This window comes from Acomys russatus, chromosome 6 (assembly GCF_903995435.1).
Source record: "Acomys russatus chromosome 6, mAcoRus1.1, whole genome shotgun sequence".
NCBI lineage: Eukaryota > Metazoa > Chordata > Mammalia > Rodentia > Muridae > Acomys > Acomys russatus.
Genome location: NC_067142.1, coordinates 22,445,594 through 22,460,346, shown reverse-complemented (window position 1 = coordinate 22,460,346; position 14,753 = coordinate 22,445,594).

Below are 14,753 nucleotides of genomic sequence, written 5' to 3'. Positions count from 1 at the left end.
TGTGTATCCCTGGCTGGCCCCGAACTCACAGAGATCTGCTGCCTCTGCCTCCCTAAAGCTGGGATTAAAAGCATGCACCATCATGCCCCATTGTTTTCATTTTCTACAGCTAGCCATAAAGAAGAAAATATTTTAAGGCGAAATAGACTGTTTCCTTTAAAGTCTATTACAGTCTACCTTATGTTCACATTTTATTATCAGCTACTGTCAATTATCCACTTCTTCTAATTTACAAATTATACATATTAGTCAATAACATGTATAGAGCTCAGAACTAACTGAAAATTCAAATATCCACTGTGAGGTTAGAATTGACTTGCCTTGGATATGCAAATGGGGATCCATTATAGTGCAGATTCTGGAGTGCTACAGCAGTAAGTCTCTCTGTGCTCTCTTATTCTCAGTAATGGAAAACATAGGAGTTTCTCTTCAGTAGAAAGAAAGTGTGGTGAGAGTGGAGCAGGAAAGAAAGATAAAAGAGAATTGAAGAAGAACAAAAGGAGGGAGGAAGTTAATAAAAGTAAATAGGAAGAAAAAAATAAATACAAGAAAAGGTAAAGTGGATTTAAATGGTGCCCTGTTTCTCTCCCTCTAGAGCGAACCGCACTGGAGCAGGTTCCCTGGGTTTCAAAGGGTTGAAAGATACCAACCACTCTCCATGGTGCTGAAGTCTCCATGTTTTGAGGCAGCTTCCCTTGTCTTCTTTTATGCCTTTCATAGGTTTCCACCCTATGCCAGGACTGTCATGTCTCCGACTTAGGGAAAGAAGACCCCAGCCCTGGTCAGTGCTCGGAAAAACAGAAGATAGCTCTCCTCTTCTCTATACTCTTTCCACACGTAGCTCTGTGCCAAATGCCTTCCATGTTGCATCTAAGTCATTCCAGTCAGGAAGATGCTTAAGAGCAAACTGTCCACATATCAAAGTAGCTGTTCCCATCTTTCTCTTGTTTGAGGACTGGGCTTTTTCAGTTGTTTTCTGGGTTTTCTTAAGGTATCTTGCCCATCATAATTCTAAGGGTGTCTCACTAAGGGAGTGAGGGTGGAAATTTCTATTCTGATTTTTTGCTGACTTCCTTATACTCTCTTTTAGTAATAATTAGATTAATAAAGAAGAATTATATATTTTAGTGTTTCATTTACTGTCTACAGTTTAGAAACATGAATATATATGTATATATATATACATATAAATATGTATATATATTTACAAAATAAAAGTGATTCCCCAAGTTATACTGCATTGGATCAGCAGATTAAAGCCCTTACTGCAAAGCCTGGCAACCCAAGTCCATTTCTGGGACCCACATTGGGAAAGGAAAGAAATGAGTGCCCCAAATTCTCCTTAACCTTTACATGCATGCTTTGGTAGGTACACTCACACGTGTATGTGTGTGTGTATGTGTATGTGTGTGTATGTGTATGTGTGTATGTGTGCGTGTATGTGTGTGCATGCACTTATGTTGACACTCATACAAAATGAATTAGTAAATAAATGTTTGTAATAATATTTTAAAATTAAGTGTGCTCCATTTTGATTGTTCCCATTCTACAAACAAGGAAGTAAAGTAGAGTCTGCTTTAGCAGAAGAAAGGTGTTACAGCAGAGTTATTCTCCCTGGTGGTCCCTGTTTGCTATTTACTCCAACTCAAGAAAGCAAGAGGGACTTTCTTGCCAGGGTCAGATATTCCATGTAAGCCACAGCTCTGGGGACCTCATGTGAGCAGGATCCTAGACTACTCTGGTTGCAAGGGACACACTGAGGCCCTTGAGGCACATAAGTGGCCAGCTGATCAGCCAGGTTCACCCCCCGAGGAGCTCCAGGAGCCCCCAAGGAGCCGGGCCTCCAGCCTTCCCTAATGGCTATAGTGGCTATCCCCAGTCCTGAGAGGAGAGCGTGGTCAGGCCTTTACCTACAGGAAAAAAATCCCACCAATCCCAGAACTTACCCCAAAATCAAGCCACATAATCCGTCCAATCCCAGGCCGTCCAATCCCTATATTCTGCTCAGTTCTCTGCAGCATCTCATCTGATCAGAGCCAGCCACCCTCCTGGGTTTTTTTTTTCTTCCAATAAATTTCTTGTGTAAGGTTTATTGTGTTGTGCAGTCTGACTCTGTGGTATTCGTTGGCTCCCAACTGCTAGGCTATCTTTCCATGCCAGCTCCAACACTCAGAGTCTCTGTGCATAGGTTCCCACAATTAGGAAACTCTATTGGATAAATAGCCCAAAGGCACACACACCTTGGTTTTAACCTTTAACAAGTACAAAAAGATCTGTGAGGTTTCTAGAAACTTCTTTCAAAACTACAGGTTTGGAAATGAATATTAAGCACAAAAATTGATTCTTTCTTTGTGCCTTTGGCCATATACTTGAAGTTTTAGCTTCATATGTATTTTGATTAAACTGTACCACCATCGAGATGGATTCAAAGGTGACTTTGAAAGAATTAGTTCTTTGAAGAAAACTAATGATTTTTAAAAATAAACATTTTAGTAATGAGAAATGTGACTAAATTTATAATAAATACCATAGATCCCTCTGATCAGAGGAAAAATGTTCTAATACAAATAGTTATGGGAGCAGAAGAGAGGACTCAGTTGGTAAAGGGCTCAAGCTAAAACAATTAAACCAGAATATGTGTTTCAGAACAGAAATACCTCTAATCCCAGAAGTCAGGAAACAGAGATATGGCTTCTCAAGACAAACTACATAGATACAAAAGTCTAATTAGCAATTTCTAGATCAGACAGAGACTTTGCTTCAATAAATAAAGTAGATAGCAATCAAAGAATATTCTAAAGTAAATTTTGAGCCTCTCTCTCTCATATATACATGTATATATATATATATATATGTATATATGATATGAATGCTTAAACATCACACATATACACATGCACACATACACATACATATACATGCACATACTGACATACATGTATACATCTACACACATACACATGCACAAAGACTAATACACACATACATATACACACAAACAACACATTCCTACACATGTGTGTGTGCGCACACACACACACACACAGACACACACACACACACACACACACACACACACACACATATGGTTGTTAAAATTTAGGCTTGATGCAGAGAAAGGACCATTTTCTTGATGCACAGACCTACCTATGAATCCTTTATGCTTACTTTGCTCCCTGCAAGAACTTGGTGAGGTTCTTCAAATCATTTTAGACTTTGTTCACTTCAGATTATTATGAGAATGAAAAATGGGGTGAAAAGGTTCTTGCAAATTACCAGGTAGAATATCCCCTACATCCATAATAAACTCAGCCATTACAACAGCACATCCATATGTCTAGGAACTCATTTCTCAAAACTAAATTAATTCCAATTTTGGAATATTTTTGGAGGCTGTGATGTATTGGACAGAAGTATCAGAATGCTTCTCTGCAGTTTATAAAATAGATCTCTGAATTATATGACAGAACTCCAAATACTTCATGAATACTGTGTAGAATGTATATTAGTTATGTATCTATTGTTGAAATAAATTCCCATAATCAAAAGCAACTGAGAGGAGGCAAAGAGTTTGTCTTGGGCTTCAGAGAGATGGAGTCCATGGTGAAAAGGAAGGCATGGTAATGGTCAGAGAAATCACAGTGCCAGGAGCAAGAGGCTGGCTGGTGACACACAAAAAAGAGAGAGAGAGAGAGAGAGAGAGAGAGAGAGAGAGAGAGAGAGAGAGAGAGAGAGAATAAACAAGTCTGTCCCACATCACAGTCCACAGTTCAGCCTCAGTATTGTACTTCCTCTGCAGGGCATCACCTATTAAGAATTCCATAACTTCTCCCAATAGTACCACTTGGTGAAATAAGTGTTCAAATATGTGAAGCTGTAAGGGTAACTTCTCATTCAATTCTCAAAAGATGTCCTGTGACTTCCACACAAGATGCTACCACATAAATAAATAAATGAAAATATTAATTTAAAATGTTCTGACTTATAGGTTCATATGGTCATTCATGGGGCTGAGGTATATAATAAATCAAACCTGAACATTCAGCACCTGCAAAAGGTTTAATGGAGGCCATATGTGAACACACATGTGTGCAAAATGAAAGTCTACATCTTCTATCCTTTCATGTTACTGAGAAAGATAGGTGCTGTTCATTTGATAAATAAAAAAATCCTTAGATGAAGGATGAGACCCTGAGTATTATCTGAAAATCACAGGAGAATGCATTAATTTATTATTATTATATATTATTATATGTATTATATATATTCTTGTGATTGTCAATAGAAATTTCCCAATAAACTACATCAAATAGGTTTCTAATGGTTCAAAACAGTCCATCCTTGGACTGGTGAGATGCCCCAATAATTGTGAGAACTTGCCACTTTTCCAGAGGACAACAACATTGTTTCCACTGACAATGGATGGCAAATACTCACCTGTAGCCCAGGTTATCTAACCCACTTGTGGATCTGTGGGCACTTTCACACACCAACACACATATATATACATAATTAAAGGTAAAAGTAAATCTTTAAAACTATCCTATTTTTGTCATGTGAATTACCTGTTTTAAGAATATGGCTGATAACTTTGTAGGAATATTTCTTAAGAAATCACTTTCATCTAATAACTTATTTTTAATCATTACTTTTATTTATGACTTTTTCAATTACCTTGTGTATAGCCTTAAATTGGTATTACTTTCAGAGATATTATCATTCGGGGCAACTGAAACACACTTGTCATACCTTAACACAAATTTAAATCCAAGAGAAACAAGAAATATATTTTGTCAGAAACTCCTGAAAGTGGTTTAGCAGAGAGTATATTTTAAATAATGTATTTTTAATATTTGATTTATATGTTTGTGTGTATGTGAATATGTGCATATGAGTACAGATTCTGAAGAAGGCCCTGTGTTGCCTTGAGCTGGAGATAGAGGTAGTTGTGTTATGCCACATGGGACCTGGGAACTGAACTCAGGTCTGTTGCAAGAGCAGCAAGTGTTCTCAACCATTGATGTATCTCTCCAACCCTTCTTATGTTACTATAAAAGTTACATATGTTTGCTCACTAAAACAGCACCTTGGCTTCAAAGCTATTTGAAAATACTCCATGTCTTGCCTTATCATTTATTTTATTTTATTTGCTTTTAAATGTGATATTTAAAGAAAGGACAAAACCCAATTATAATAGAAATTGAAGAAAGAGAAGATTCCTGACTCTAAGGCTAGGAAACTATTTTCAACAACATCATAGAAGAAAATCTCCCCAATTTAAAGAAATAGATTCCTATAAACATAAAAGATACCTACAGGACACCAAGTAGACTAGAAGAGAAAATAGAATATTAATGGCATATAATAATCAAATACTAAATGTACAGAACAAATAGAAACTATTAAAAGCAACAAGGGAAAAAGAACAAGTAACATACAATGGCAAACCTGTCAGAATCACACCTGGATTTTCAGCAGAGTCCATAAAAAGCAGAAGTGAATGGGCAAATGTCTTGAAAACCCTAAGAGACCACAGATGACAGTCCAGACTACGATACTCAGTGACATTTTCAATAACCGTAACTGGAAAAAACAAGCTATTCCATGAGAAGAACAAACTAAACAGTCTGTATTCATAAATCCAGACCTACAGAAAATACTAGAAGAAAACCTCAAACCCAAGGAGGATAACTACAAACAGGAAAACACAGGAAATAGATAAAGTTACTTCAGAAAAACAAAAATTACAGAAGCACATAAACACACTCCCAAATCCGACATAAAAATAATGGGACCGAACAGTCACTGGTCATTAGTCTTCAACATCAATGGACTCAACTTTCTAATAAAAAGTCAAAGACAACCAAAATTGATGTGTAATCATGACCCAACATGTTTCTGCATACAAGAAACACACCTTAGCAACAAAGATAGACATTACCTGAGAGTAAGGCAGGAAAACTATTTTCTAAGCTAACAGACCCCAAAATCCAGCTGGAATTGCCATTCTAATATCTAATAAAAATAGACTTTCAATCAAAATTAATTTAAAAAGATGAAGAAGGACACTTCATACTCACAAAAGGAGTATTCAACCAAGATGACATCATAACATCGTAATTCTTAACAGCTGTGCCTCAGATACAAGGACACTCATATTTGTAAAAGAAACATAATAAAGCCTATAGCACACATCAATCTACACACATTAATGGTGGAGACTTCAACAACCCACTCTCCACAAAGGATGGGTAAACAAAACAGAAACTAAACAGAGAAATAATGACATAACAGATGTCATAAAACAAATGGGCACAACAGGTATTTACTGAACTTTTCACCCAAACACAAAATACTATGCCTATTAAACCATCTCCAAAATTGACCTTATAGCAGCTTATAATGCAAGCCTCAACAGATACAATAAGATTGAATTAGTATGTGCTATCCTATCAGACCTCAATGGACTAAAGCTGGGACACAACCGCAACAGAAAATTTTAAAAGCCTACACACACATGGAAACTGAACAACTCTCTACTCAACAATAACTGGGTTATGGAAGAAAGAAAGAAATTAAGGACTTCCTAAAATTCAATAAAAATGAAGGTACAACATCCCCAAAAGTATGGAACACAATAAAAGGAGTGCTAAGAGGAAAGTTCACAGCACTAAATGCCTTCATAAATAGATTGGAAACCTCTCAAATAAGCAGCTTAATGGCATAATGAAAAGCCCTATTAAAATAAAGAGGCACACCCAAGAAGAATAAATGGCTGGAAATAATCAAAATCTGGGTGGAAATCAATAAATTAGAAAAAAAAAAAACCAGAAAGACAAACAAACAAACAAAAACAATTCAAAGAATCCAGGAAACCAAGAGCTGATTCTTTGGGAAAGATAGCAAACCCTTAGCCACACTAACTAAAAGACAGGGAAACACTTTTCAAATCAACAAAATCAGAATTGAAATGGAAGATGTACCAACAGACACAGAGGAAATCCAAAGAATCTTTAGGTCCTATTTCAAAAGTCTAATGCCACAAAATTTGAAAATCTGTATGAAATGGGCAATTTTCTTGATAGATTCCACTTACCAATGTTCAGTAATCAGGTAATCAAACTAAATAGTCCTATATCCCCTGTAAGCAAAGGACAGAGTACCAAAAATCTCCCCTGCAAAAAAAAACAAACAAAACAAACAAACAAAAAACCCAGGGACAGATGGTTTCAGAGCAGAACCCTACCAGACCTTCAAAGAAGAGCTAATACCAGTACTTTTCAATCTATTCAACAAAATAGAAGAAACACTGCCAAACTAATTCTATGAGGCCACAATCAACTTGATACCTAAACCAGAAATAAGACCCAATAAACAAAAAGAATTTCAGACAAATATCTATTATGAACATTGATGCAAAAATACTCAAGAAAATGCTCACAAAATGAATCCAAGAACATATCAAAAATAATATTCAACATGACCCAGTAGGACTCATCACTGGCATGCAGGGATGGTCACTATATGGAAATATATCAATTTAATCTACCATATAAACAAACTGAAAGAAAAAGCTATATAATCATCTTAGATACTGAAAAACCTTTTGGCTAGATCAGAGTAGGAGTTCGTGATCTAGCCAAGGGACAGGACTTTCTCTACAGTTATGTGGAGAACGGGGACTGACTCTAACATGAACTCTGGTGCCCCATATTTGACCACCTTCCCATGGTAGGGAAGCCTGGTGGCACTCAAAGAAAGAATAAGCAGGCTACCAAGGTGAGACTTGATAGCCTATGACCATATAGTGGGGGAGGAAATATCCCTCGGTCATAGACCTAGGGGAAGGGAATAGGGTGAAAAAGGGAAGAAGGGAGGAATGAGAGGATACAAGTGATGGGATAACAATTGAGTTGTAATCTGAATAAGTTAATTAAATAATATTTTAAAAGTAAACCCTTTTGACAGAATGCATCACCTGTTCATGTTTAAAGTATTGGAGTGATCATGAAAAAAGGTACTTACCTAAACACAATAAAGGTTATATGCAGCAATCTGATTGGAACATCAAATTAAATGGGGAGAAATGCAGTGACATTCCACTAAAATGAGGGACTACACAAAGCTGCCCACTCTCTCTATCTCTTCATTATAGTGCTTGAAGTTTTAACTACAGTAATAAGACAACAAAAGGAGATCAAAGGAATCCACATCAGACAGGAAGAAGTCAAAATATACATATATATGTATATATATATATATATATATATATATATATATATATATATATATATATATATATATATATAGTATACATAAGTGATCCTCAAAATTCCACCAGAGAACTCCTACAGCTGCTAAACACCTTCAGCAAAGTTGCTAAATACAAGATTAATTTTTTTAAATTGAGTTGGCCTCTTTTATACAAAACACAAACAGATACTAGGGAAACTATGCCCTCCACAATACTCACAAACCATATGAAGTATCTTGATGTAACTCTAACCAAGCAAGTGAAAGACTGTATGAAAAAACTCCAAGTCTCTGAAGAAAGAAATTGAAGAAGATATCAGAAGATGGAAAGACCTCCCATTCTCATGGGTTGGGAGGACCACTATAGTAAAAATGGCCATCCTACCAAAAGCAATATACAGATTCAATGCAATCCCTATCAAATACATACACAATTCTTTACACACCTTAAAATAAATTCCTGACTTTATATGGAAACACAATAAATCCAGAGTAGCAAAAACAATCCTGTGCAATAAAAGATCTTCCTGAGGAATATAGATCCCTGATCTCAAGCTGTACTACAGAGAAAGAGTAATAAGAACTGCATGTTACAGACACAGAATAGGTTGGTTGATCAATGGGTTTGAATCAGAGACCTCAAAATAAACCCACATACCTACAGACACTTGATTTTTGACAAAGAAGCCAAAGTCGTACAATGGAAATAAGATAGCATCTTCCACAAATGGTTCTGGTCCAACTGAAGGACTACATGTTGCAAAATGCAAATAGATCCATATTTATCCCCTGCACAAAACTCAAATCCAACTAGATTAAAGATGTCATAATAAAAAGAGAAACACTAAATATGTCCAAAAAAAGTGGGGATGGTCCTTGAACTCATTGTCATGGGAGACACATTCTTGAACATAACACCAACAGCTCAGGCTCTAAGATCAATTAATAAATGAGACCTCATGAAACTTAAAAGCTTCTGTAAAGCAAAGAACACTTTCAACAGAACAAAATGGCAGCCTACAGACTTGGAAAAGATCTTCACCAATGGTACATCTGACTTACGGCTAATATTCAAAATATATAAAGAATTCAAGAAATTAAACACCAACAAGCCAAATAATCCAATTACAAATTGGAGTACAGAGCTAAACAGAAAATTCTCCTTTTAAGAAATGTTCAGTGTCCTTAGTCATCAGGGAAATACAAATCAAAATGACTCTGAGATTCCATTTTACACCCATCGGAATGGCTAATCTAAAGTGACAGCACATGATGGTGAGGATGTGGGGAAAGAGAAACACTTTTCCATTGCTGGTGAGAGTGCAAACTTGAACAGCCACTTTGGAAATCAATCTGCTGCTTTCTCATAAAATTGGGAGTAGTGCTACTGCAAGACCCAGCTATATTATTCCTGGTTATATATCCAAAAGATATTCCACTATAAATGAAGGATATTTGCTCAACTATGTTCATAGCATCTTTATTTATAATATCCAGAATCTGGAAACAATAGATGAATAGATGAAGAAACTGTAATACATTTACACAATAGAGTACTACTCAACTATCAAAAACAAGGAAATCAAGAAAATCACACGTAAATGGATAGAACTAGAAATTATCATCCTGAGTGTTGTAACCCAGACCTAGAAAGACATACATTGTATATATTCAACTATAAGTTAATATTGGCCCTATATAGACATCCTCTGAAAGACTCCACCCAGGGGGATCAAGAAAGATGCAGGGATTTGCAATTGGTCTCTGTGTAGAGAGTTGAGAGCCCTATGGAAAGTAGGGGAATAGGAGGGCCCAGAGGGTTCAGGAGCTCCAAAAGGAGACCATTAAATCCAGTGGATCTGGACACAGAGGGTCCTACACAAACTGATGCACCAACCAAGGACAGTGCATGCAGAGGACCTAGTACCATGTTCAGCTGTAGAGGATGGACAGCTCATTCTCTACCTGGGTGGTGGGTGGGAGTGGTGACTGCCTCTGACATAAACTCTGGTGCCTGAGATGTGATCACTTCAGTGGAAGAGGATGCAGGCTCTCCTGAGGAGACCTGATAGGCTATGGTCCGATGGTGGGGAAGGAAGGGTCCCCCTGAGAGAGGACTAGTGTAGGTAAATAGGAAGAGGTAGGGAGGATAGGAAGGGGTAACAGCCTGGATGCAATGAATAAATTATAAAATTATAAAAAAATTTCAAATGTTTTTAATGGTATGTAGATGCTAAAACATTAATAAACAAACATACTTATCATAGACAATCAAAAAGTACAAAGATTACATAATAATGTAAGTCTCCTTAAGAGATCATGAATGAATGAATGAGTGGATAAATAAATGAACAAATAAATATTTTTCATGTTAAAAAATGTGAAACCATATATAGGAGAAGACTTGGATCTCAAGTTTTGTTTTCACTATTAACATGATAATAATAATAATAATAGTAATAATAATAATAATAATTTGAATCATAATCATCTATATGTGTGTCTGTGTGTATGTGTACTCTTTTTAAGAAAAATCAACTAAAACAAACTTAAAGAAAAAGGAGCCTAAGAACTTACGTGCTAGTTTACACATAAAACAGAGGTTGTTGGTCTCTTCAAATCAACATAAAATACCTTCAGAGTAATCCAAACTTACCATAATGACAATAGAGGTAGTTCCAGATGAGAGAAATCTGCAAAAGCTTGAGGGATTAGAACGGCAACCTATAGAATTGCGATAAGTTGAATGAAAAATTCAGATTCCACTTATTGATATATTTTCAGAATTTCAGTGGGATTTCCCCTTGAATTCTAGGGAAGATGATTCGGAGTTTAGATCTTTTTTAGAGACGTTGACTATCTTGGAGGTGCATTTACAAATGGAGACTGATGGTGCTTTGGCATGTGTATCCATTGGAATACATCAGTTTTTTGAACATTGTATCACAGAAAATGTTCCAGATAGAACTTACAATCCTAGAGGGAAAGAGATCCAACAAGAATTTAAAAGATGTGCTTATAAAACAGAAGGGGGATAAAGAATATCCCAGAATGCTTTGGTTAAATGTTGCTTTGTTGACTTTCAATTTTTAAAAGGTCCATATAAGACAAGTACCACAACAATACTGGATTTTAGAAAGGACTGCTGAATTATATCAGCATCTAGAGGCCCTAATTCCAAAAAGGGAGAAAGGAGGTGTATTGCATTAGGGAGATTTTGTGCATGTTCCAACAGGAAATGAAAAGCTGTGTCTTCATTTCAAATAGTTGAAAATTAGAATTGACAGAGAGAGACTCCTGGAAGATTTTGACTACACACAAAAAGAAACAAATCAAGACCAAGACTGGTTATATATGTGCTAGCACCTCTATATTGGATTAGCTCTTAAAATGGCTGAGTCATAAATGTGTACAGATAGGCAATAAATCTTGTTTGCTACAAAATCCTCAGGACTTATCATGCCATTCTTTTAAATGGCATAGATAAAATTGGTATTACAGTTTGGTATAAAATCCAGACCAGCCTAAAAAAGAAAAAAACCAGATATCTTTCACCTGCTCGTACAAAGAGCAAGGCATCATCTTTGGCCAGCAAGCCCCATAGAGTTTCTTGTCTCCATTTCCGTAAAACTAGCATCAGCTGCATACTATCACAAATAGCTTTTTAAAGTAAGTTATGGGGACCATACCTAAGCATTCATGCTTGCTAGAAAAGTGCTTTATTGACTATTATTTTTTAAATTTCTTATACTTTCAATATGGCTAGATATACTCCTTTGTATCTTTTGTGTCCTTGTGACTTTGTTAAAAATTTTATTCTTTCAAACCAGGCATTAACATTTATGCCAATAATCTTTCTTTCAAGAAAAAGTCAGCTAGGATGTTATCTCATGTCAGCAAAACATAACCTCCCTTTATTTTTTTTATCCTGCATTGGATTCCATTTTGTGCTCTTGGCGTACTCACTGACTGCTTTGGTTAGAGTGATGAATCATTTCAAATGTCTTATTGATGAGTATGGTATATAATAATGGTGGGTGAGTTGTTCATTTATTTAACTGCGTTTTGTAGTATAGAAAGTTAAATGAGGAAATAAATTATAGTGTGTTTTCATTTTTTTCAACTTGGAAGATTATATTTACTTTTAAATCATGATTATTTTAATATCACTAGCTACATAGTAAATTCATGTTTTTTGTTGATTTTGTCATCATATTATGGGTTTTTGGAGGCTCAAGCCAATATATTCATAGTTGTTCTTAATTAGTATCAAGATATTTCACAACTATAAAAAATAACCAGTAGTTACAACACTGGTACTAACTTTATTGGATGTTATCAAAGTCTGAATAGTTAAAATATCCCAATGGACATGTATCTTCCATATTTGTAGGCACTTCATTTCATCTTTTTTTCATATTGGCTTGTAGTTCCACATCAACATTATTTGTAGAGTTGGGGAGATTATACTGTCCTGACTGTAAATTTACACCAGCAGTCATCAAGCCATTTTTTAAACACTTAGTCATTATTTGATTGAGATATATCTATAAATTTTATGGTTTTTTCTTTTCTTTGTGAAAAAAATATATATCTAGGAAAATATATAAACTTTAAGTAAATGAAATTATATAGACTGTATTGCAAGCCTAATGCTATGTTTGAACACAAAAACGCTTTAACATTATATCATAGACATAAAGTATATGAAAGAGAATTATTCTTTTTCTTGATGAAAACACTATGAAACCAGCTTATTCAGTCCCAATCTTCAACACGGTCTTCTCAATTGTGACTAATACGCCTAGCTAGAGATGTGGTATCATGCAGGGTAGGGTAAAAAATGTTAGCTTACTTCCAGTTTTTGAAAACCAACCAATCCCTGAGCTTGAAAAATCTATCAATCCCACCAGTCTCCATCCAGGAAATAACCTCTCTGGAAAACTTTGCCCCAAAGGAAATCTATACAATCCTGCCTCCCACTCAGTTCTCTGCTGCTTCTTGCCCAAGCACAGGCAGCCATCATCTTACGTCTTTCCCAATAAATCCCTTATGTGAGGTTTGTTCTGCAGTGTCCCTTTTTGGTGTTTCTACAGCTCCCTTTAGAGCTGTAACATTTGCACTGCAGAAATCTTTCCCCTGTAGCAATTAAATGAACTTACTCCTTTCTTTCCAGGTCTGCAGACTGAGAGTAGTTTTCCACATAATGTTTAGTTTTTTTTAATCTTTTTTATTAATTCGGATGAATGTCATAAGTATCTAGTGCAAGTATCAAGCCATTTGAAGTACAAATACACAAAGATACTCTCTACTCTTTTTAAATACCATTCTTCTCTCTATCAAGTTTTAATATTTTGAGACACTAAGAATTCTGAACTTTATTTGTTCAAGAATATTCTCAAATTTTTCTAGAGGTAAGAGACTTACGTATCACTGATTTTTTTTTTTTTTTACTTTGAGAAAAAAAATTAAAGGGGTTGGAAAGATGACCAGTTAAGCATATTAGCTCTTGAAGAGGACCACAGTCTATTTCCCATCTTGGTAGTTAATAACCCTGAAACTCCACTTCATAGAGGCCCAACATCATTTTCAAGCCTTTATGGGCATCAGGCACCCATGTGGTGCAAAGACATGCCTGCAAGCATGATTTTCATATACATAAAATAAAGAATAATCATTTCACTATTTTATATGTTATTAAAACATATATACAAATCATAAACTTTGGAGATTAATTTCCTTTCTATTTTTCAAAAGGAGAAGAAATACACCCAAGATAAAATGTCTAAGAAGATGAGTTAATTATTTGTTTTCTTTTTCTTTATACTGAATATCAGAAATCCTAAGGCAAATTTTCTCAAAAGTAATATATACTTGGGTGAATAGGGTTCCTTTAGACAGGTGGTACTCTAAGTACTCAGGGAGGAAAATAATTGCTTTATTTCTATAATTGATATTTATAATCATGATCATGGCCCCTTACTCAATGAGAAAGCTGACGTTATGATGGAGGATGAGAAAAAACATCTAAGCAACAGTCTCCTCAACAGCCAATCTGAACTAGAATGCATTTGTCTAAGAAGCTAGATTCTATTTTAAAATGAATATGTGTTTTAAGAAAAGCTCTAGGGAAGTACACTGGACTTGCCAGGCAGAGTAATGCTAGGAGCTGCTCTGATTTTGTCTTCTGCAGTGGAGTTTATCCTCATAGTTGCTGAAGTCACCCACAGCAAAGTCTATTTCTCTCCCCTCATAGTTGCTAAAAAAAAAAAAAAAGTACTGTTATGAACCCTACCATGACTGTCAATGTGTAATCCTCACTTCCCCAATAGATGGTTTACCAATATCCTAAGATACCAGGGGCGACAAGTGCTTTCTCCTGTATAACAGATACACATTAATTAAAGGGCCAAATTCTCAATGTAAATATGCATTATGGGTTACTTGCCAACTAAATAAGACAAAGCTTCCCCCTCCTCTCTGAAACCTATAAGAGGGAA